The sequence below is a fragment of the Lontra canadensis genome, unplaced genomic scaffold, assembly GCF_010015895.1.
Source record: "Lontra canadensis isolate GAN:19392208 unplaced genomic scaffold, GSC_riverotter_1.0 scaffold4, whole genome shotgun sequence".
In the NCBI taxonomy this organism is placed as follows: Eukaryota; Metazoa; Chordata; class Mammalia; order Carnivora; family Mustelidae; genus Lontra; species Lontra canadensis.
In genome coordinates this window covers 20,643,953-20,668,616 of record NW_022630998.1, presented here as the reverse complement: position 1 = coordinate 20,668,616, position 24,664 = coordinate 20,643,953, and the positions used below count along the sequence as shown (strand labels likewise).

At 38.6% G+C, this 24,664-nt stretch overlaps 1 protein-coding gene and 1 long non-coding RNA gene across 2 annotated transcripts in view; one reads left to right on the top strand and one right to left on the bottom strand.

Annotated features, from left to right (window-relative positions):
* The window catches only part of KIAA0825 (KIAA0825 ortholog), a 362,939-nt gene that overhangs the window by 45,771 nt on the left and 292,504 nt on the right, over positions 1 to 24,664 (bottom strand). The window lies entirely within an intron of this gene.
* Positions 1 to 24,664, top strand: part of LOC116860406 — a 104,133-nt gene that overhangs the window by 77,246 nt on the left and 2,223 nt on the right. Inside the window, exon 2 of the long non-coding RNA XR_004381310.1 lies at positions 23,282 to 23,378. This is a non-coding gene — a long non-coding RNA (uncharacterized LOC116860406). The remainder of the gene's footprint in view (positions 1 to 23,281; positions 23,379 to 24,664) is intronic.

The following is a 24,664-nucleotide window of genomic DNA, read 5'->3' as shown; positions in this document are numbered from 1 at the left end:
AAGTTGGTGTGATAGAACCTAGTGACTAGGGTCAGTCTGGGAAAGAGCCTCAACACTGTGAATTATATCATCCTTGCACATGAAGCACCACCGCCAAGTTTCACTGTAGTTTTTGTTTGTGAACTCAGTGCAATGAACTAATATGGAACAATGCTCCAGCTGACTGGACTAGCCACAAATATTCCTGGATATGCTAACTCCTGCCTAACAGGGGCTGTTGCTTTATTTTTTTCTCTTGTCTTTATTTAAGTTCTATGCCAAGTCACATGCTCTACTGACTGAGCCAGCCAGGTGCCCCAAAATAATGTCTCTTTCTCTCTCTTTCTCTCTCTCTCTCTCTTTTTTTTTTTTTTTTAAATAAACTTTACACCCAGTGTGGGGCTTGAATTCATAACTGGAAGATCAAGAGTTGCATGCCCTATGGACTGAGCCAGGCTGAAACACTTGCTCTTGATTGCTTTGTCTCAAATCCTTTTGTTCTGAGATGGTAGTCTTCAATTTGGAGCATCATGGGTGGTATTTTAGCATCATTATCAAGATACCGGTATCACTGTTCTATTTTACAACTGTCCCCATCTGTCCTCAGGGGAACAAAGGCTCTAGTTATAATAATGGCATCCATATGTACACACAGAGAAACATGTAAGTTCATTATTTCTAATAGAAGTACAGAAACTTCAAGAAATAAAGCATTACCTGCCATTTTCGTGATGAACACTTACAATAGAGTGCATAAATGCTTCAGTTTACAGAAATAGCTAGACCTTCCTGAACCCTCCCAGTGATTAATTAGAAAGCCTATCTTACAGATTTTTCTCTCAGGTGTAGTAACCTTGTAGCCCTTACCATTAAGAACTAATAAATAAATGCTTGGTTAAGCATAAACAGAGTGATAGGCAGTGAAAGAGTGATGATCTTGGTTTTTATGCAATATGCTCACTCTGTCATTTTACCTTGGAGGACAGAACTCAAAGTTACAAAAGCAACTACAGTGAGCAGTTTGTTATTATCCACTTAAAAAATGTTAATAGCCCCCACTGTGAAAGATCATCTTTGTGATTAATCATGTGATATCAAAATTAATTTTAACAAATAAAAATTCATGATTTTAAGAAAGCATTTCAAATTCTGCAATTAAACTGAAGACATGTATTGGGTAAAGACATCTAGAGGGTGGCCAGATGTTTAAATATACTGTTAAAAAAAAAAAGAAGGAAGTAAATGAGATCACAAAGCGGGTACTTAGAATCAAATGGAAGCCTGCCCATTTAGCAGATATTTGAGTATCTGATTTGTACAAATGTTTAAGTGACCTATCATATTAAATATAATGCCTCACCTCCTTCCCATAGATTTTACTCCAGAAAACCTAGATAACGGCCAAAGGGTCCCATCATTCTCTTTTTAAATAAACTTCAGAAAGTAATATGTCAAGCTGGGAGCTTTGACAATCATGAAATCTTAATCTTCAAAATTTTAGCTTCTGTCATGAAAATGACAAAAAGTAGCTAATGCCATTTATAGCTATGCAATCAGAATCCCACAAACATGACAGTATATTCAGAAAAAAAAAGTAGGTGATGACAAAATATTGGGATAACTAGCTAAATCTGTAAACAACTTATTCATCTTACAAGGATCTTTAGAGCAGCAACAAATTATTTTACAAAATCTAGGACACAGTATGTGAGTCAGATCATTCACTTTCATTATTGGGGCAATGTGGGTCATGAAAATCTGATAAATTTGTACTACTTTGAAAATTGCCAGTTCAGTCAAGGATTTCCTTTCAACCAAAATAGTGACTTGAGACATACACTAAAATATATTCTTACTGTAAAATAAAAGTTTGCATCTACATTTTTTCTCTTTCAAGCCCACATAAAATATCTCCCAAAGATGTTGCCTTATACCTTGAATAATTCCTAAATAAAAAATTACCTTGGATCTGAAAGCCCTGGATTATGAGTGAACAGGGAATAAGAGAGCTACCTAAAAATAGCACAGTTCATTCTTTGCAAATCCTCTTTCCCTTACACTGACTTTTAGCATGGCACTTGCATTCAAACAAATGCAAAAAACTAAAGACCATCAAGTTAAACTGTAAGCTCTTTATGCAAAAATAACTTTAGCTTTCTTTGTAATTCCTCCAAAGATTAACATTGTGCCACTGGGAGCATCCTACCTATGCTGATCAACTGGGTTTTACCTACCGCCCTTCCCCAGGAAGACATGAAAAGGAATATTCAAAAGACAAAATCAGAAAAATACTCCAGTTTTCTGGTATTTAGTTCATATCCTTTTCTCTGGACAATTAAAACTGTTTATATGCTTTCATCTATAGAGGGCAGTTAATAGTCACTAAAATCCCACTACCCAGAAATAACTTCAATATTTGGTGTATGTCATCTACATTTATACATGGACATGGGAGATTTTTTTTTCAATGGGATAATTCTATAAATGCTGGCTTTTATAACAAAGAAAGAAAGAAATGAAGTGAAAGAGAAAAAAATGGAATTCAGAGAAACATTCCTTCACTGAGTTGTTAGAATTCCTTTAAAATTCCTTGAAATTTGGGGGGAAAAAAAGTACTACAAAAGAGCTCTTAAGGGGCTGAAATTGGTACTTAAAGTGTCTCTGAAAAAAAAAAAAAAAAGTGTCTCTGCAAGCTGATGGAAAAGGATATGCTAACACATCAATGGTCCTGCCTACCGCTTCCATTTTTCTTCAGCATTCAATAGTTCATATATGTGTGTGTGCGCACATGTATATATATTTTTTCACTTCCAAGGTTTATAAGACTCAACCATATAACTGGATTTCCATAATTGTTTAATCTTACATATTTTTACCAGCTATTTTATTTAGATTCATCTTTTGCTAATAATAATTGTCATGGGTGCTCTAATCCCTAAATTCTTACCTGCTTAAGAATGTTATCTTTATATTTGAAAGATAACTTGGTTATGAATGGAATTCTAAGATATTTTCTTGCCCCTGGAAACTAACAGACACAGCCCCACTGTTCTCTGTCATTAAGTGCTGCTTTGAAGTAGTTTAAGACACACCTGTTTTCCCCCTTTTATAAGACTTAACTTTCTCAGCTAGGATGCCCAAATAATTTTTATTTTATTTATTTATTTTTAAATTTTTTATTTTTTTAAGATTTTATTTATTTTTTTTATTTGACAGAGAGAGAGAGAGAGAGAGAGAGAGTGAGTGGAAGAGCAGATGGAGAAGCAGACTCCCTGCCAAGCAGGGAGACCGATGCAGGGCTTGATCCCAGGACCCTGGGATCATAACCTGAGCTGAAAGCAGACATGTAACCGACTGAGCCACTCAGGCGCTCCTAATTTTATCTTTAAATATCAGAAATTGTATTAGCATATGTTTTAGTATTGATTATGCCATATTAATTTTTCTTACATTTAAGAGGCCCTTTATACAAATCAGATCTTTCTTTAGGAATTTTTTTTCCATTTGTTCTGCTGTTTTCTTCAGAAATTTTTTTGACTGTTGAATATCCTTTGTCTACCATATCTATCATTTTCTTTATACTAATTTTTACATGATTTTTTCCTAATTTGGTTTGTGAGATTTATCTTCCACAATTTAATTCCTCAATTCTGATCCCGATGACTTTGTTTTCAGGAGTATAAACAGTTGACTCTTGAACAACATAAAGGTTAGGGGCACAAACCCCTGCACAGTTGAAAATCTATATATAACTTTTGACTCCTCAGAAACTTTACTGATAGCCCATTATTGATGGAAGCCTAACCAATGACATGACAATACACATGATATGGATTATATGTTATATTCTTAAAGTAAGCTAGAGAAAAAAAAACACTATGAAGAAAATCAAAAGGAAGAGAAAATATAATTATAGTACGGTTAAAAAAAAAAAGGCAGATCTGCATAGTTCAGACACATGTAGTTCAAGGGCCAACTGGATATTTTAATTTGCATTGCCTTTCATGGGGTTTTCATGTCTATGATGACTTCTAGTTTCTCTTTCATTTTTACCCCTGAGCTTTCCAGCTCAGTTTCATCTTCTTTTATTTCATTGTATCATTTTTTTGAATTGTCCTTTGACTGTTTTCAAGAGGCCATGTTGTCTGTAATTTGAGACTCTGGGGAATTATTTTTTTTAAACTTCCTTTGTTGCTCTGTGCCATGCCTCTTCAGATACATATTCTTCATTTGTCTTCATCTTTCCTTTTATGCACAAGTTTTATGCACAGGTCATAGTTAGGATTTTAATGCTAATAAAGTAAGCAAGATACCTCCTTAAGGACAGTCTATTTTTATTTGTGCTCTGTGGCTTCCTCAAGCCTCTTTAAAAATATATATACTCTTATTTATATATATTTACTCTTACATATACATTTACTCTCTATATTTGTGTGTGTGTGTGTGTGTGTGTGTACTCTCTCTGCATATACTCTTGTCTTCATCAAGAGTCTTCTAATACTTGTATCATGAATATCTTGAGGTCAGTGTTAAGAACTTTTCATCCAATGCCTCAGTAGTTCTCACACATCATAGGTTTCCCAAAAACTCATACCATAGGTTAGCTGATTCTCATCTCTCTCCTTTTAGTGTTTATCTATCACACTCCTTCAGGCTCCTCCACAGAGTCTAATCACTGCTCATCAACCATTTGTGGTCTAACCTTTTACTCCATTTCTGTCTCCAAGTGACATGTGATATTTGTGAAAATAGTTTTAGGGGATTAAGACTCCTCTGGAATGGAGGAATAAGCAGAGGATCAAATACCACATTACTGTTCCTTTTTGGTTAGAGAAGTGGAGGGCATATTTTAAAGGTAGTATCCTTTTTAGTTATTTATTTTGACATGGTTTTATGTTTTTATATCACCGATTATTGTGTTTCTTTTACTCTCCAATTCAGATATTGAGTCAGCAATGTTCTTTCCTCCTAATTAGGTTTTAGTTATATCTAGGGGCTCCCTAGGTGCCTGTGGCCAAGAACTCTAATATAAATAAAAATGCAGTATCATTTTCTGTTCTATTATAATTATCAACTGAGTTGAACAAAACCCACTGAGATGACTATTAAACTACGACAGAAACTTTATGAAATGTGTGGTCCCTGAAAGTACTTTTTACATCAGTTCTAAAACAATCCAAGGTATCAGAAAGAGGTAAGCTTACGTATCACTGTCTTTTTTAAAGCATACTTTCCTAGACCTTAGAACTTTCCTGAGCCACTCTGCCCTGGCTCTGGTCTACCCTAATTATCTTTGGCAATGAAGGAAATTAACAGGCATCTTCTCAGCTCCTGCTCCTCATCTAGTGTGTTGTAATTGAAGACTCAGGCAGATAAAGGACTATTCTTCTAACTGGAACAAGTTTGGCTTGAACTTGTTTACTTTGTTAAGTGTAATATTCTCAGGTATCCTGCAAACATCCTTTCCCTGTTTCTGTGGTGCCTAAACACACAGGAACATCACAGGGAAAAGGGTTGTTGGTTTGTTTTACTAGTTTTTATTTACGTATTTGAGAGCGAGAGGGAGAGCACAAGCAGGGGGCAGAGGCAGAGGGAGAGGGAGAAGCAGACTCCCAGCGGAGCAGGGAGTAAGATGTGGGGCTCAATCATGACTTGAGCCAAAGGCAGATGCCCAACCAACTGAGCCACTAAGATACCCTAAAAGGAGGTTTTAAAAACAATTACCATGTAATATACAACATGGTGAGTAAATAGTAATGTATTGCATATTTTAAAGTTGGTAAGAGAGTAGATCTTAAAATTCTTCATCACAAGAAAAAAATTTCCTAACTATATATGGTGACAGATGTTAACTAGACTACTGTGTGGTGATCATTTGGCAATATACACAATATTGAATCATTATGTTGTGCACCTTAAACTAACAATGTTCTATGTCACTTGTACCTCAATAATAAACAATTATAACAGGTAGGGGAAAGATACTACCTTCAAGAATGATAAAAACTGATCGCATTCATCTACTTCTGTTTCTAATCTTTCATGTACCTCCAGGATATAGGGAGGCTCCAAGTAAAACACTTCTTTGCTTTATAGTCAGGCTGAACTTACTCTTTAGGCCATGAAAATCCATGTTTTAGGCTACATTAAGATCTAGGATATTGGTCTCAAATCAGACGTGGTTAAACAATTATAGCCACTGACAGTTAATCATTGTACAAAGCTATCAAATATATAAGGCCATATAGATCATTAGGTATTTTTTTTTTTAAAAACTAAGAATATCTGAAATATTTATAAAACAAATGGTTTGAAGTAGGTGTACTGGTTTGTAGTACTATAATATAGTGTATTTTCCAGCATAATCAATATACTTTAAATATCTGTTTCAGCTGAAAACTTAAAATATTAACAAATATTGTTTCAGGGAAAATATCATTAAAGCTAATTTAGAAAATCGAAAGCAGAACGACACTTTACAGACAAACCGCGATTACATAAAACAAAATAACAGGTCTCATGTACTTTTGCTTACAGGGAGACCCACTCCAAGATTCTAATGAGAATTCTGAGCACACAGTAAGAGAGAACCCTTATCTCTGTGAATGACTTGAAAGTACAAAGCTTGGGTTTGAATTAACATCTCTTAATAAGCAGCTCAGCTCAACATTTATTGCACATATAGCACAAGCCAATGAGTGAGCTGGTATGAGGTAAAAACAGATATGTAAGACAAATCTGAAGGAGTGAACAAGCTAGTAACTTCGAGATAAAAGTATGTGTCCAGGTCACTGCTACGGAAGGCAGAAGGTGGTGATGCTGCGAATGGTACAAACAAAAGGCTGGAAGGGCAGAGAGGCCAGAAGACTGACCTATTGAAACTACACTCTAGCTGGGAGTTCATGGAGTAGGCTTCATTCCCGAGGGAGAGTTTGAGCTGAATCTTAGAGAAGATAGGACTTGGACCTATGAAGGGCACAGTATGATCTAAGTCATGGAATGTGAAAACACCAGAGTATTTATGAACAAATGGAACACAGCTCGTCCAAGGGGAGATGTGTAAGAGGTGGAAAGAAGCAAGTGTTTACACCTGAACATGGACTGGGGGTTATTCACATAAGAAAAAGTGGTTTCCTGGTTTCCCTCTACATTCAGAATCACCCTGGGGATCCAGTCAAAATTCCAGTTCTCAGACCCATCCCAGAGATTTTTCTGCACATATGCATTTTCAGTGAGCACTCTAGATCACTTTGATGTGTGGTCCACATCCCACACCTGTGTGGGACTTGGAAAGCAGTTCTTCTGGAGTTAGAATATATTTTTAGGTAATAGATATTTTGCTTACAGAAACTGGTTGTTTGGATTTGTTTATGGCACTAAATTTTTTTTCTAATACGAAAACAGATAATGAGCTCTTAAAAGAATACTGATAAAATGTAATTTCTCTGTCTCTCTCTTTCTCACTCTCTCTCTCTCTCTCTCTCTCACACACACACACACAGGAACAGCTTGCACCTCCAGATACAAGAAATTTCTCTCCCACCAAAAAGAGCGTTCAGAAAATAGGCAGTGCAAGCCCCAGAATTCTGCAGAGTTTGAAGTGTCTGTATTCAGAAGCAGCGTGAGACATCAAATGCTCTGCACATCAGTAGGTTCGGGTAGAGAAGAAATTTAAATAAGGGACAAACTATGCTGTGGGGCCATAAGGAGGACTTATATGGAATCTGACCTGTCAGTGTTGAGTTGAAAAGGGGTGTGTTCATGCTTGCATAAATCTTCATGCTGCTTTTACTAATTAACATGTGTAAAAATCATAGGAAAATTTTCCACAGGGGTGATGCCTCTCCTTACCCCTTTATAATTCATTTTTCTTCTAAGTTTTTTTAATGGTGGCTAGAATCCTGCAATAGGAATCACATTCTGGATTTTTTTGACAGCATTGCCACATTTTCATCCTTTTGGTGTTTCTTAATTTCAGACTCTGCATTTTGACAGCTCAACCCTGTTGATTAATGCCTTGTAGGAACCCCTATATGGCCTGCCTATTAGCGATCTAATTTTGTGCTGGAATGCCTGGGCTGGTATGTTGAACCGATTCACCACCCAGGTGGCTACATTTGGACTAAATGAGCTGTGAAGGGTTTCATCTTTGCCCATCACAGTCTTCCTTAGCTGAGCCCCCACAGTATGCAGCCACCGCTTCGACATGATTTGTCACAACCCATCAATAGAAAATAAATTATTGCCATTCTCACTTGTCAATGGGCTTGTCTTCACTTCAGCTGGCCTAATGATTGGAAGCTCAAAGGGAACATTTCCCATCTTTGTGGAGCATGATTATGACCGAATGCACTGCTCCCCTATGCATCTTGGCCAGTAAAAACACGTAGGGAAAGCAAATTAATTGGCTGTTTTGCGCCAGTGATTAGAACATTACACTCGAAGTCTGCAGAAACTGATATTAGGCAAGCAAGATTAGGTCGGTTCTGACTTTTATTTGCTTAGTGCAACATGATTAGCAACTGCTTCATTCAAGGTTAGTGCACTTGCTGCTGCAGGAGAAAATCTTCATCACATAATGATGCTGCATACCTTTAAGCTGATAAGCATGTTCCAGGCAGAAATCAAAAATCTCTTTGGGAAGGAAGCAAATGAGGAGATGTAACAGAGAACTCATCAAATGGCTTTAGAGTCATTCTTATGTCTGGCACTTTTGAAAATTATATTCCTAAGAAACCCGCTTTGCAAGCTATATTTGCAGAATGTAGAGATGGTAATTGTGTCAGTTCACGAGACAAAAAATAAAAGGACCCAAGGAGCAACACAAAGTAGAAGGTGACACCTTTCAATGAACTGAAAATGAGCTTGCATTAAAAGAAACCGAAAACTCTTTTTTTTCTTCTTCTTTTTTCTTTTTTTCTTTTTCTTTCTTTTCTTTTTTCTTTTTTTTTTTTTTTTAACAAACTATAGCGAGAGCAAGAAGAGCAAAAGATACAATGGCAGAGCATCAAGTAAGACCTCATAATTAAATTCAGAGATACGGTAGATCAAAGAGGAAACTGTAGTAAAAAATTAGGTCTAGGATATGAATTGGAGTTTTTCTGTTAACAGCTTTGCCTGCAGGATCATCATGAGAATCTTTACCTAACAGAACAATAAACAAAGATGTAGTGTACCAGGAAAAGAATGCCTGACACCTTAATTTTTAAAAATATGATAGTGTTTTAGATTTTGGCCATCTACAAAACTAAGCAGTTTTTTTTTTTTTAATTATTATTGCCCTATCTTGTCTCCCACCACCCAGGAATACGAGAGGGAAACACTGTCAATAAAGATGACAATCGGAGTTCCTAACTTCCATTGTCTCTGGCCTTCTTAGTGGATCTTTTTCCAGCTCACCATTTATTCTCTAGCCCAGAGATGGATGCCCCAGGAATACAACTAAATCTACAAAGGAGACACAGTTTAGGAATACTATTGGCGTAGTTTCGTGTTTATTTAATATGTAGTTCAGATTTCATCTCTGCCATCGAACATGACACCTATGGTTTAAGAACACTCAGGGGCCTCCGTGTAGTGCCAATGATGCAAATGCATGGAACTTTTCCCCCATATCACAGACATTTCTGTTTACCAAACTCTTGGTTCTTCAACTTCCTCTTCCTCTTCTTCCTCTTTCACCATCATTTACTAGCATGAATTACTGTCTTCTGGTCTTTGGAGACATAAGGTCCTTGAGCTCCCAAGTCCATCTCTCTGTCTTCTGGAGTAAGATCACATGTCATCACAGAGAACTCCTCCTTTCACAGGTTAGTGGTCCTTGTTGTAGGAAGTCTTGCCTGCTCAAGGCCTTACTGCTCTACCTCTCCTGTACTGCATTTCCAGCTTCCTCTATTAAGGCACACTGGATCCTTTACTTTTCCTTTTATCTTTTTCCTGTCTTGGACTATTCAAGTAAGATCAATCTCCTGTATATTTTGTCTACTATTTCGATTCTCCTTGCAACTCAGTTTTTATCTTTTTGTCTTTGTGTTTTGCTGCCCTCTTCCCCTTTTAAATTTACACGCACTTTTAGTGGATCTCATCTGCTCACATTTGATCCTGATGAACATTCTTCATCTTCTTTAGCTCCTGGTTCATGGTATTTCCTTATAAAGCATATCCCTAACTGCATTCTGAGATATGACTCTGTGTTTTATCGATACAATGATGCACACACACACACACACACACAAATTAAAATTGGGGTCTTTCTAGAAATTATATGCTCATACCTGAGTCAACACTGCTAAGTTAGATGAGATCACCTGACATGTGCATAAATACACAGTTTTTTGTACTCTGCTTTAACACATAGGTGGTTTTTGTGACCCATAGGCTGCCCTTTTATCTATGCTGTCTATCCAATGACTGCTGTCAATACTGTGAATATTCATGTGATTTCAACATATACTTGTGATATTTCATATTTATTAAGATAGTAAAGATCTGTCCTACATACATTTGTCCTCTGTGGATTGTGAAAAAAGAAGAAATTTTTAAAAACAAAGTAGTCTTGTATTTCTCAAACTTTTCCTCAATCAAAAAAGCAAAAAGGGGCGCCTGGGTGGCTCAGTGGGTTAAAGCCTCTGCCTTCGGCTCAGGTCATGATCCCAGGGTCCTGGGATCGAGCCCTGCATCGGGCTCTCTGCTCAGCGGGGAGCCTGCTTCCTTTCCTCTCTCTGCCTGCCTATGATCTCTGCCTGTCAAAGAAATAAATAAAATCTTAAAAAAAAAAAAAAAAGCAAAAAGACTGAATTCTAGAAAGTAAAAATAAACAGTCTTGTCTCTTGAGCTCCTGTTTATATACTCTTCATAATTAGAATTATGAAAAATAGGGCATCTGGGTGGCTTAGTTGGTTAAGCAGCTGCCTTTGGCTCAGGTCATGATCCTGGAGTAACAGGATTGAATCCTGCATTGGGTTCCCAGCTCCACAAGGAGTCTGCTTCCCCCTCTGACCTTCTCCTATCTCATGCTCTCTCTCACCGTCTCTCTCTCAAATAAATAAAATCTTAAAAAAAAAATTATGAAAAATACTTAATGTCCAGATTGGGAAATAGTGTCTTAAAATACCTGCGTCAAAGCTTTGCAATATATAGGTCTACACTGAAGAGACCACTTTCTCAAAAAAAAAAAAAAAAAAAAAGTGAAGGGTCTGAGATTTTACCCTGTTTGCAAGCTAACAAAATAGGCTGCCACAGTTTCGTAAACGTTGGTAAAGACATGGGCCCTTATGAAAGAGGCAAAGACCTTAATTACTCAAGGCACTGGGGGCAACATGAGCTTCACGTTCCCATTGGCTATAATTGCTCCTCAAGTCCCATAGGGCAATGCGATTGGCCCAGGGAGATGCTGCACACATAATGGGTTGTGTCTCAGCTGAGGAACCTCAAACTTAGGAAACCTACTCTTATAAGAGGGCTGCTAGAGAACCTGCCTACCTTTAACCCCTGAGGGAGCCACGATCTTTATCATCCTGGTTAAGAAACAAATCTGCTCTCTGCCCTGAAGGAGTCACTACCTCTGTCTTCCAAGGCTTTTTGCTCTGCCAGCATCCTTGAAATGCAAACATTCTTGAAAAGATAGTCCAGAACAAAAGCTATCATAGACATGTGGAAACACCGTGGAGATGTGCCACCTAGAAAATGTTTTGTTTGTTTTGTTACATTTTGGTTTTTGCTTTTTAAGTAGTCTCCACGCCCAATGTGGAGCCCAACATGGGGCTTGAACTCATAGCCTTGAGATCAAGACCTGAGCTGATATCAAGAGTACATCACTTAACAAAATGAGCCACCAAGGTGCTCCCTTGATAACATTTTAAATACTATTAATAATATTAGAGTACTTCTGTGGTCTTGGTTGCTGTATATGTCGTTTCATTCTGTCACTAGCTCTGTGATCCCCATTTCATAGATACAGAAATTGAGGCACTCTAAGGTACTTGACCAAAGAGGACATTTTTCTCCAGGGCCTGCTTCTCAGTATGCTGTATAGATATTAATATTCTCATGTAAAAAATAACTAGTCAAACTCAATTTTGGGGCTCCTGGGTGGCTCAGTGGGTTAAAGCCTCTGCCTTTGGCTCGGGTCATGATCCCAGGGTCCTGGGATCGAGTCCCACATCCGGCTCTCTGCTCAGCAGGGAGCCTGCTTCCCTCTCTCTCTCTGCCTGCCTCTCTGCCTACTTGTGATCTGTCTCTCTGTCAAATAAATAAATAAAAATCTTTAAAAAACAACAACTCAATTTTGATGCATGTATTTCAGAAAGGAGGTATAAAATATAGTTCCTGATAGATTATTGGAGCAAGTGTGGATTTGACTGGTTATAATCAATATTAATTACATATATTTGTATATTCTTTCATAATTAACCATGGGGTTTCATGAGTACTGTCTTTTCATTAAAAAATTATTAACTTGTTGTCTACTATAGGCAAAGTGCTAAGTTGTGTTCTAGTGAACAGAAATAATGTTATTGCCTTCATTGAGCTTAAAGTCTAATCATGGAGACTGCTATCAAACAAGTAATGCATAATTCCTTATTCGATGGCATTGTATACTCTTGGCCTGGGTGAGTTTATTAATTCCCCCCAGATTCTGTTGCCATTTGTATGCTGATGATGTCCTAGATCTATAACTCTGGCTTCTGTCTGGGAGCTTCATATTTTTTTTATCTGGAAGTTTTGCTAGGCATCTCGGGTATTTCTTCCCACAGAAGTCTTTTTCCGTGGTGTTCTCTATCTCAGTGAATGACAGAACCAGTTATCCAGTGGCCACATGAGACATTTGAGCATCATGATTTTATTTTGTCTTTAGTCTGATAAACCACCAAGTCCTATTTTATCTACTAAATACCTCTTGAATTAATCCCCTCTGCTGCTAACTTAATTTAGAACCCCGTTATCTCTGGCTATAATCACTGCAACAGTGACTTGCAAGTTGATATTACTGTCTCCTCTCTTGCCCACCCCCTCTAAACCCATCTCCACTTTTCAGTGAGAACCAAGTCTTTACAAAGGAGATCTGGTTAAGTCATTTTCTTATTTAAAACTTTTGATTCTCCCATAGTCCTCAGGGTAAATTATTTGCAGAGCACACAAAAATCCTTTACCATGGGGACCTAGATTCATCTTTTGCCTTAACTCTCCCTCTGATTTCCAGACGCAGATAACTTGATTCACATATGTGAAAGTACAATGTTCTTTCTCATCTTGAGTGATCCAGGTGCTCTCTTCTAGAAGAATGGAATATTACTCTGCTTTGTTGTCTTCACTTCTCTGCCCCTCCTTCCAGCTTTGCCTGGCCAGCTCCTATCCTTTAATCCTAAAATGTTGTCAATCCTTGCTGTCGTTCCTAATCTGGATTGAAGTTACTTGCTCAGTTCTCTGTCACGGCACACCTCACGCTGGACTGTAACTGCCTTTCTCTCTGTGTGTTCATACTACTTTAAACCCCAGGAGAAGAACGAACTACATTTGTCTTGTTTACCATCTTGTACAGAGTGCCGAAGTACCTAGCACACACCACACACTCACCACTTTTTAGTGCGTGAATAAGTATATACATAAATCAGTAAATAAGTGAACAAATGAACCATGACTCCTATAAATTTACCTACAACCAATGTGATACATGGAAAAGAGACTCTATAAAGGCCAGACTCCTCCCTCTCTTATTAAGTAACTGGGGACATATTTGAAAAGAAATGGAAGTTAGGGAGCCTTGGTGGCTCAGTCGGTTAAGCATCTGCCTTTGGCTCAGGTCATGATCCAGAGTCCTGGGATCGAGTCCCACATTGAGGACCCTGCTCCATGGAAAGCCTGCTTCTCCCTCTGTCTCTCTCTCTCTGTTTTTCATGAAAAAATAAATAAATAAATAAAATCCCTTCTTAAAAAGGAGAAATGGAAATTTTTAAAAAGATAATAAATTTAATGGAAATTAATAGAAATTTTAAAAATTAATGGAAATTTTTAAAAAGATAATTAAAAGGAAACCCTTCAAAATAGACCTTTATTCATTGAGGCCAACCTCTGATACAAGAGTTCATTTTTTTTTAAATTTTATTTATTTATTTGACAGAGGCAGAGAGATCACAAGTAGGCAGAGAAGCAGGCAGAGAGAGAGGAGGAAGTAGGCTCCCTGCTGAGCAGAGAGCTGGATGTGGGGCTTGATCCCAGGACCCTGGGATCATGACTTGAGCTAAAGGCAGAGACTTAACCCACTGAGCCACCCAGGCACCCTAAGAGTTCATTTTCATTTTGACTTTGTCTCACCTCAACATCCTTTCCTGACTAGCATCACTCTCCCCTCCTCCAGCCTCTTCCCCTAAAAGAATAATTAAGTATTCTTGCTGAACTGAGCTGCCCAAAGCCATCTACTCTAGTGGCTCCAGAATCATACACTGAGAAATATCTGGGGTCCTGCGTCGTCTTTATCTTGCCTTCATCAAACTTCCTTTCTTCCTACCCTCCTTTGTAAACTTAACACTGGCTGATGTCCTAATGGCTCCTAGATGCTTAAGGAATTACTTTTGCATTCTAGGACTCAAAATTCCCCAATTCAATGGAAAGATAACAAACGTGTAAGCAACTGTGACACGGTATTGAGTTTTAGAACACCCCTCAAATAATAATCTCCATTCAAACTTTTCCCCTATGTTAATATGAGGGACTAGCCTGAGTTCTGACAAAAAATAATCATTAAAACATTGTTAATTGTATGTAAAAAATGCAGTATTTGGTTAAGAGTAGGGTAGTCTAAATCAAAATGTTCAAGTGATTCTCTTTTTCTTTCTTTTTTTTTTTTTTTTTAAGATTTTATTTATTTATTTGACAGACAGAGATCACAAGCAGACGGAGAGTCAGGCAGAGAGAGAGAGGGAAGCAAGCAGGCTTCCTGCTGAGCAGAGAGCCCGATGCGGGACTCGATCCCAGGACCCTGAGATCATGACCTGAGCTGAAGGCAGCGGCTTAACCCACTGAGCCACCCAGGCGCCCCTGATTCTCTTTTTCTATTGAGGAATTCATTTAGGAAATATGAGAGGCAAACAACTTCAAAGAGCAAGAAAATATAAGTGAGAGCTTCAGAAACATGACTTTTTAAGTTGCAGAAAGCACTGGGTGACAAATGTTCTAGGACTCTGGAAGCAAGATGGAATGACAGTGAAGGAAATGGAAAAGAAGGATGAGAATGGCAATAAGAGATAAGGCCTGAATGAACATTTGAATTTTTTTTTACCAGAGGAGAGCAGAAGCTCACGAAAGTAGTAGGAAAATGGGCCTCGTGTGTGTGAAGCACTAGTGTTCGTACTGGTCGGAGGAGAGATCAATGCAAGCAGTCTACCAGCGTGAAGGAAACACCATTGATTAAGGAATGGAAAAAAGGGGTCCTAAAGGCAGCACAGAACAAAGATTTGACCTTAGACTTACTGTGGGGGTTGTGAAGAGTCAGATGTTTTAAAAAATTGATGAGCTGAAATATTGATGGAGAATGTAGAGATATGTTTTTGTATGGATCTAAATAGGAGATGAAGATGGAAGGAAGATTTATGAATTCAGGTTCCTTCTATTTTTATTATTGCTTATCTCATTTGCCTAAGTGTTTGCTTTCTGTATTTCTCTCTTCTCATTCTCCCTGGTTCATCTTTCTGAAAGCCATTTGATTATGTAAGTTAATCTAGTTATTGCTTTGTTAGTCTCCTTTTATGAGTCCCTTCCTTATCTCCCATTATTTAATGCCTTGACTCCTTTCCTTCTCCAGTAAGCTTCTTGAAAAGGGTGGGCATCACTGCTGAATGCATTTTCCTGTGGTCACAGTAATCTCCCTGGCCTAATCAGTGAATACTTTTAGTCTTTAATCTCTGGCTTTTGAATTTATGAATACTTGTTTCCAGAAACTTTTTCCTCATTGCTTTCTTCCTTCTTCTCTTTCTTCCTTGTCCTTCTCCCTGTCTGATCAATCCCCCCAGCTCCTCCTCTACCTATACCTACCCCCCTCCCCCACTTAACTCTATAAACCCTTCTTTAGCATCTCATTACCTCTGTCAGGTAAACCCCTAGGTATCTGTGGGGACTCACAAATGAGTGCTCCCTGATAAGCTTCAAGTCCATATTTGCAACCCAATCCACTTCCACCAAGGTGAGCTCCTGGCATTTCAGATTCACTATCCAAACTAGCATGTGTTATCTCACTGCCTCCTCCTGACCCCCCCGAACTGGGCTCCTTTGTCGTGATTTTGGTGTATTTAGCAAATACAAGTCAGTTTATCCCATTGAAAGAGGCTCTCTCAACATGTGTGGTTCAGGCTGGTGGGACACCCCAGCTTTTCACCTTAACATTATCCTGTCGGTTTGGAATTACACATCAGCTGGTTCATTTGACCCTAAGTAGGTATCGGTTCTGTGTAACTGGAGGAAACAGAGAACAAAGTAAGAATATAGCAGAAACACTGGTTAGGGAAGGTCTGGCAGGAAATTGAAGGGATTTAGGGGTGAATCTGGAACCTCAATCTGAGACTCCCGATGAAAAGGGAGGAGCAGCATTGGGAATAGAGAGAAAGGAACATTTATGTTAAGACTTGCTGACAGAAATGCTGCTGGGAGCCAGTTCTGTTCAGCTGGAGCAGAAGGTGTGTTTAGTTGCTGTCATTTAAGCTTTTCTACTTGGCTTTTCACACTGGTCAGGAGGAATAAAGCAATTCATTTGTGATAACGGGAGGTAAAATGCCATGACTGCCTGGTGCTAGAGGACCCTGGGCCGGGCCTGTGGGGCTCCCACTGGCACTAGAGGGCTCAGTGGGCCCTGAGCCGATTAGCAGAACACCACTCAGGAGGCATTCCGAGAGGTGGGCCATTTTTCTCCACCACCTCCCTTCCCCTTCATAGAAAAGATTCACAGGAATTTTTTCTAAGAACTTCCCTATGCCAGAGACAGCCACAAGAAGAGGAAATAGCTTGCTGGATTTTTGCTTTACACATTTCTAATCCTCTATTATTGCCCTTTCTTTGGCGATATTTTAGGAGAACGGAAAAGTACAGAAACAGAGTAGATTAAAATCTATATTTTAATCCTCTAGTTGCCAAATTTCCATGAATTTATGTTAATTAAATAAATCAGGCCCTCATTTACACATTTACTCCTTAATTATTGTGATTATCTTCACTTTAAAATTCTGCATCAACTAGAAATGAGTCCCATAAAACAAAAAATATTATGACATATTAATGTTGACATAAGGGGAAAATATGAACATTTCAAAGGCTTTTTCCCCTCTTACTGTACATACATGTAAGAGTTGAATTTGAGGCAATTATTCAAGCTTATCACAGTTCAAATATCTAGATTATGGAATGAAGCATTTCAGACTTAACTATTTACATCTTTTAATTTGCCATTTGGTGAGTATAGACCATTTCAAATGGCATATGTCATTTTGTATTGTCATAAAACTGAAATAAATAGCATAATCCGAGACCTTAGCAAAAGAAGGAAATGCTTCACTTTTACAAGTGTACATTTCACAATGGTGTCTGATTTCACATCTCAGCACAGAGTAGCCTCTTTTGTAGCGGAGCAGAGCTTCACAAATGAGAAGTCATGAAGACTGAGCTTCTGCAGCCAGGCACAATGGCCCCAGAACTGAGAGGTGAATGAAACCCTGATGCTGCATCCACTGTTTACATACTCAGAATCATCATGGGCTGAACCAGTAGCCCACTGAAAAGCATATTTAGTTCTATATACCCGTACTACAGAGAAGCCTCTATTTTAAAATGACAGTCTTGACTTGAATTTACTTTCTTCAAACTCATTTCAAGCATAGAGAATTAGGGAGTCAAGCACAGAACCATAGTGTAGGAGGAACACTTAGGTGAATAACACTGTAATACTTCACGTAAATAAGTGGGTGTTCCGGGAAAGTAACATCATCAGTAACTCCAAAGTCTTTAGGTGGAGGGAGTGGGCCTACAATGGAAGCCTCACCCTGTATTCCCACCTCAGTGTTATACCAAAAATTCGACATATAAAAAGCCCAAAACGACGGTTAGCAGTAATGATACCCCTTAGAAACCACTCCAGGCAATGCTTCTGCAGTCCTGAACTAAAGTTTCTCAAAATCAAATGTTATGTCACACCTTTTACTTTCGTTCATGCTTTTCTCCCCTGTGCCTTGAATACCTTGGTTTCTGTTTTTTACCTAACACTGACCAGTCAACTTAGACTGGGTTCCAACCACCCTGCTTTTGAAAAGCCTGTTCTGACTCCACAGGCTGGGTTAGGTGCTCCTCTCCATCCAACAGCATTCCAAACATATCTCTAGTAACCATAATACATGAAAGGATTTGCCCCAGTGTAAGTGATCTGAGGGCAGAGAGTGTGTGTATACCTTTTCATCGTTTCTTTCCTTGCTTTAGCACGGTGCTTGTCACTATGGGCACTGGAGGAATGGCTGTTGAACTAAACCAAAGTGCAGAATCAAACATTCCAGAAGAGGTCTGAGGAAACAGGAGATTGCCAACATACCATAGAGTCGATCCTGTGCTACGATTAAATTGGAGTGCTTTGTCCAAGCACTTAACCCATGTATCTTGCCTCCGAACTCTAATTCTGTTCCTTCCTTCCCACTGCATACTTCTTCCCAACATCGCATGCTAAAATCCTAGCACGTGCTTCAGAGTCTCCAGCAAATTACCTGTTCTCAATGACTTTCTTGTTTTTCAACTAGATATTATTCCTGTGACCCTAACTCATAGGTTTGTTGTTATTGTTATTATTCTTATGACATTTACCTTATTCAGCTTTTCCCTTTATGTATATATTTCTCTCTTATCCATTTTTGTGCTCTTAGCTTTATACATACTTAATACTCTATAAATAGTTCTTTAATTGAATGCAGTTAACCTAAGGCAAAAACAATTTGTAGTAATGATATACTGGTAATAGATTATAAATATTACCTTGCTAGGGTCTTAACCTATAAAGAAATAAATGTTTTTTTTTAAAAAGATCATAAGCCATATGAATTTATATTTTCACATGAATGTTAATAATGGCTTTATTTATAATAGTCAACAATTGGAAATAACTCCGATGTCCATCAGCAAATGAATGAATCAGCAATAAAAATGAACATGCAACAGGGATGAATCTGAAAATAGTTACGCTGAGTGCAACAGACAAGAGTGTTACTGTATGATTCCATTCATATAAAACTCCGGAAGATGCAAACTAATCTATAGTGACCAAGAGCTGATCTCTGGTTGCTTGGGAATGGGGGAGGCCTAGGCAGGAAGCATTATCAAAGGGCATGAGAAACTCTTGAGGATGATGGAAATGTTCACTGTCTTGATTCTGGTGAGGATTTAAAAGTACACATACTATGTCAAAACTTACTAATTTCTACTTATTACTTTGTACACTTTATCATATATAATCATCAATTATATCTCAACAAAGCTGTTTTTAAAATTGCTTTTTAAAAAGAACTTGTGGGGGCACCTGGGTGGTTCAGTGGGTTAAAGCCTCTGCCTTCCGCTCAGGTCATGATCCCAGGGTCCTGGGATCAAACCCCGCATCGGGCTCTCTGCTCCGCAGGGAGCCTGCTTCCCCCCGCCCCCCTCCGCCTGCCTCTCTGCCTACTTGTGATCTCTGTCAAATAAATAAATAAAATCTTTAAAAAGAACTTCTGATAAATAATTTGATCTGGTTCTTTGATATATTTTCTGTACATGGTGAGACAACTGAAGAGGGAAAAACTGCACTAAAAGTCTTAGAAATATTTTAATATGAGAATGAGAACAAATTAATAATAATGTGTTTTCAATAATAAGCAGATTCTTCTACCTGGCAACAAATACATGTGAGAATGACTGGCAGTTCAGACTCCTTGCTAACCACTGATCCATTTGTGTGAAGTTATATGTGCCTCTTCATTTTCATTATTCACTCATTTTGTTTTTTTTGGTTTTTTTTTTTAAGATTTTATTTATTTATTTGACAGAGATCACAAGTAGGCAGAGAGGCAGGCAGAGAGAGGAGGAAGCAGGTTCCCTGCTGAGCAGAGAGCCTGATGTGGGGCTCGATCCCAGAACCCTGAGATCATGACCCGAGCCGAAGGCAGAGGCTTAACCCACTGAGCCACCCAGGTGCCCCAATTATTCACTCATTTTGTAATCAAAAAATTAAAGCTGGGTTATTAGAATTCTTATTCATTTTCTCTCTTCCAAGAGAATGCTGTGTTGGGTGTTAATCCCATCAAGAGATGATGCTGATCATGCTCCTCCTCCCATGGGTGCCCCGAGGGTCCCACCAATGTAGCCCAAGGGGTAGAACCTGCTGAGATTCCAAAAGAGGCTCGAGTTGAGAGTGACTTCTCCACCTAATTGACCAGGAATCTGCCCTCTATCCCTGGCCTCCCCTGGGAATTGCCAGATGACAAGACATTCCGATCCAATTCACAAGATGTTTACTGACCATAAGTAAATGCTGTGTATTTCTGTCTTTACAGATACAGACTGTGACGGTCCCACCAACACACATGGAAGGATCACTTCTGTGAAATCAGATGTGGCCAATATGTGCATCAGAGCCCTTGCTAAGTCTGAGGGAAGAGGCCAGCCAGATGTAGGAACATTCCGACAGGAGGAGGATCCTGAAGATCAGGGAGTAAGGCCCAGTGGACAAGGGAGGAGGAAAACTTAACAGCCTCTGCCTGTTCTCTAGCCACCAGTCCATTCTGTCACCAAGAGCTCAGTTCCTTGGTTGCGGAAGCTTAGAAATACTTAGAATACTTAAAAATCTAAGTAGCCCCTAAAGAATGAGATATCCAGGCTGACCCTATGGCACAACGGGGTAGTGCATCTGACCTCAAGAATGAGATATCCACCTCCCCTTATTCTCTGGTAAATTCCCTTCATCAATGAAGGAACAAATACACAGTCTTTTTGTTCCCCTCCTCCCCAAAGAACCTTGTCTTTTTTTGGTGAATCCTACTTTCTCTGCTCAGAAAAAATAGATGTAAGGGTTAAGAAGTTAGGATGTATGTGGCATGTTAGACATTGTATAAAGGTCCAATTTTCTCACCCATGCTTTCGCCTACCAGTTCTGGGCAAAACTGAAGTGTGTGATTATCCTTGATGATCTCACCTCTTCCACTTCCATTTAGTATCTTCCTTCCTTTTTCTCATGCCACCCCCGGGGCTACACAGAACTACTTGTAATAAAACATTTCAGGGTTGAGGGGCCCCTGGGTGGCTCAGTGGGTTAAAGCCTCTGCTTTCGGCTCAGGTCATGATCTCAGGGTCCTGGGATCGAGCCCCCCATCGGGCTCTCTGCTCAGCAAGAAGCCTGCTTCCACCTCTCTCTTTGCCTGTTGCTCTGCCTACTTGTGATCTCTGTCATATGAATAAATAAAATCTTACCAAAAAAAATTCAGGGTTGAAAGGAACATAAAAATTCATCTATTACAACCACTAGAGAGATTCTTCCCAAATCCTTGTCAAACAAGGACATCCGGCTTACAATGTAAAACTATTTTGGCTAACTGAACAAAAGAATTCATGCCAGTAACCAATGTGAAAGGACTGAAGGAGATTCTTGGACTCTTCTCTTCTCCCAGGCAAACAACATATGTTTTAATGATGATTCACTAAAGATAGTATTTGATTCAATACTTCAGGGAAGCAGGGAAGAAGAGAAGAGAAGATGATATGATGGAAGGATGGAGGAGTGCTGTCTTTTTTTTTTTTTTTTTTTAAGCAGGTAGGAATACCTTTTTATTCTGTGCATAAGCCTTGATCTCACTATTTTGATTAACCAAGAAAACCTTCGAGATGGTAGCAGGAGAGCCATACAGAAAAAAGCAAGGATTTAAGTCCCAAGAACGTTACTCTATAAATTGGGAACTAACCTGGAAAGTCACAATGAAATGTGCCAAGAGACCATTTCTGACCGATGATTAGAATGCCACTATATATTTACTTTGTAAAGAGGCACTCTTGCATAATTAACTCTCAACAAGTGTAAGAGCATGCCTTGATGTGGTAAGGCATCATTTTATTTATTTTTCTAGATGATGTTCACACAAAAATAAGTTATGCTTTATTCAACCATATACCAAGTACTTCTCATTTTTTTTTAAAGATTTTATTTATTTATTTGACAGACAAAGATCACAAGTAGGCAGAGAGGCAAGCAGAGAGAGAGAGAGGAGGAAGCAGGCTCCCCACTGAGCAGAGAGCCCGACGTGGGACTCAATCCCAAGAACCTGGGATCATGACCTGAGCTGAAGGCAGAGGCTTTAACCCACCGAGCCACCCAGGTGCCCCATGTACTTCTCATTTTTAATAGTGTCAGTTTTTATTGGTAAAAATCAAATATATGAAAACTACATTTTGACCAAATAATATTATATCCATTGCTGTTGTTGCTTTTAACTTTGAAAAGTGAATTTCACATTTCATTTTTACCATGTTACAATTTTACCATGTTACATCCATGGGATGGATGGCATTAGTAATAAATAGGTAAACAGGCACTATGAGACTTGTTCAGGTCAGAGAGATAGTTATCTGTTACTAGTTAGCTGGTTTTCTGTGGTGCCATATCTGGGACAGATCTTCTGGGTTCCACCTCTGGGCTGTTTTTAGCTCAAAAATGTTCTTTGAGTGGACTGCACCCCTCTGTGCCCTGCTGATGGTCTTTTTTTTTTTTTTTTTTTTTGTTTTTTTTTTTTTTTTAAGTAGAGATTTCAAGTTGGCGAAGTGGCAGGTGGCGGTGTTGGGGGTGGGGGGAAACAGGCTCCCCACTGAGCAGAGAGCCTAATGCGGGCTCGATCCCAGGACCCTGGGATCATGACCTGAGCCGAAGGCAGAGGCTTTAACCGACTGAGCCACCTAGGCGCCCCCTGCTGATGGTCTTTACAGAAACTGATTAAACTCGCAAATGGAATCTTTTCTGTTACCTTTTCTCATCAGTTTGGCACATGTCCTGTTCCATAAGCTCTTCTCAGGAGACAGGAGCCACAAGTGCAACTCTGTCATGTCAGTCATTTGACAAATATTTTCCAAGGGAAATAAATATGTTAAACTCCACCTACAGTGTACAGATATGCTGACTCTATCTAAGGGCTCAGATCTAGAAGGTGGTATGAAAAGTGAAACTGTATTTTCTTCTTTTGGAAGCATTAAAGATGTCTTCTTTAATTATTACACTAAAGATTCTCTAACTGACGACATATGCTTGCTAATAATTTTTGTCTTGCAGGAATATGAATGTTTTCTAATGGGAGGCATTTAAATGCCTTAGCTGAAGATTGATTCAAAGAAAAGCTCTCTTTTGGATTCATCTCAACATCTATCAGGTGGTATTATTTTTCCAATAGTCTTTTACGCTATCCTTTGCTTTTGAAAGAGCTTATGTCCAACCTATAATTATTTTCTGCTAATTAGAGTAATTCATGGTTAATTATTCAAAATGATTCCTCTTCAAAATCAAATCCATTTCTTGTCATGACATTAAAAAAAGATACAAATAAAATATTATCAGAATGCAAATTTCCGTCAGAAGGGAATACTTTTAAAAAATTTTTTCTTTAAATAGCATTAAAATCTTTCTCTACTAGCAGAGGCTCCATGATTGCCTACTTCAGTTAATGTGAGCTAGAGAAGGGCAACTGAACCATGAAGTGATGACTGTTAATGTTTTTTTTTTGATAATTACTAAAGATTAGCTATACTGACTATATTGGAGTCAGTAATTTACTATATCCTTAAAGAAGAGTTGCAAAGCAGTAAGACCTAAAAACGGTGAGGGCAAACAGTGACTATGTGAGCTGGAGACACTGGATGTCTAAGGACCTACTTTGAAGATGTACGCCTCTTTGTGGACTCTCATGGGGCTGAATCTTCCTTTCCTGTTATTGTCCTCGTCTTATCTCCTCAAGAGGCAGCTGCTTCCCTCTGGTATATCTCCTAGGGAAGCCCTGGAGCTCCCTCTTTTTTAAGCGAGGATCATGTTTTGCCCCTATTTGGACCATTGCCCCACTCTGATCTCAATCTCCATTTTGTTCTATTCCGATTATTGCATGAATCCCAACTGTCTTTCCTGAGATGGTAAGGTTCTCCTCTACCTACATTTTTCTTAGGCTATACTTATTTAGGTTTTCAACATACATTTATTGAGTACCTTCAGTGTGTAAGGTCCTGAAGTTGTACAATTTAAATGAAGCAAGTTGAACATGTCACCCGTGTATGACATAAACAGTTCTATAAGATTCAAACAAAGAGAATAAAATTATAGATGCATAAATATAACCATAAGAAAAAAAAAAAAAGATCTTTAGAAATGGCAGCTACTTCTGGGATTCCGAAGACAAGAAAAGAAAATTATCTATCTGGGAAATGTTGAAATCATTGCTAAAGGAAAGCAAACTCCTTGCACTTTGATGAGGACTGATCACCACCTTGTTCTCAATATTCACTAAAACTCTTCAACTTCTTTGCCTCCCCCATCCACCAATGGGAATTCAGCTCAACTTTTATAATAAAAATTAACGGCATTAAATTTTTCTTGAGAATCTACATTTTCATAACGGCCATGACAAAAACTAGGAAAACAACACAATTAGATGGTAAGTGACCTTATAAT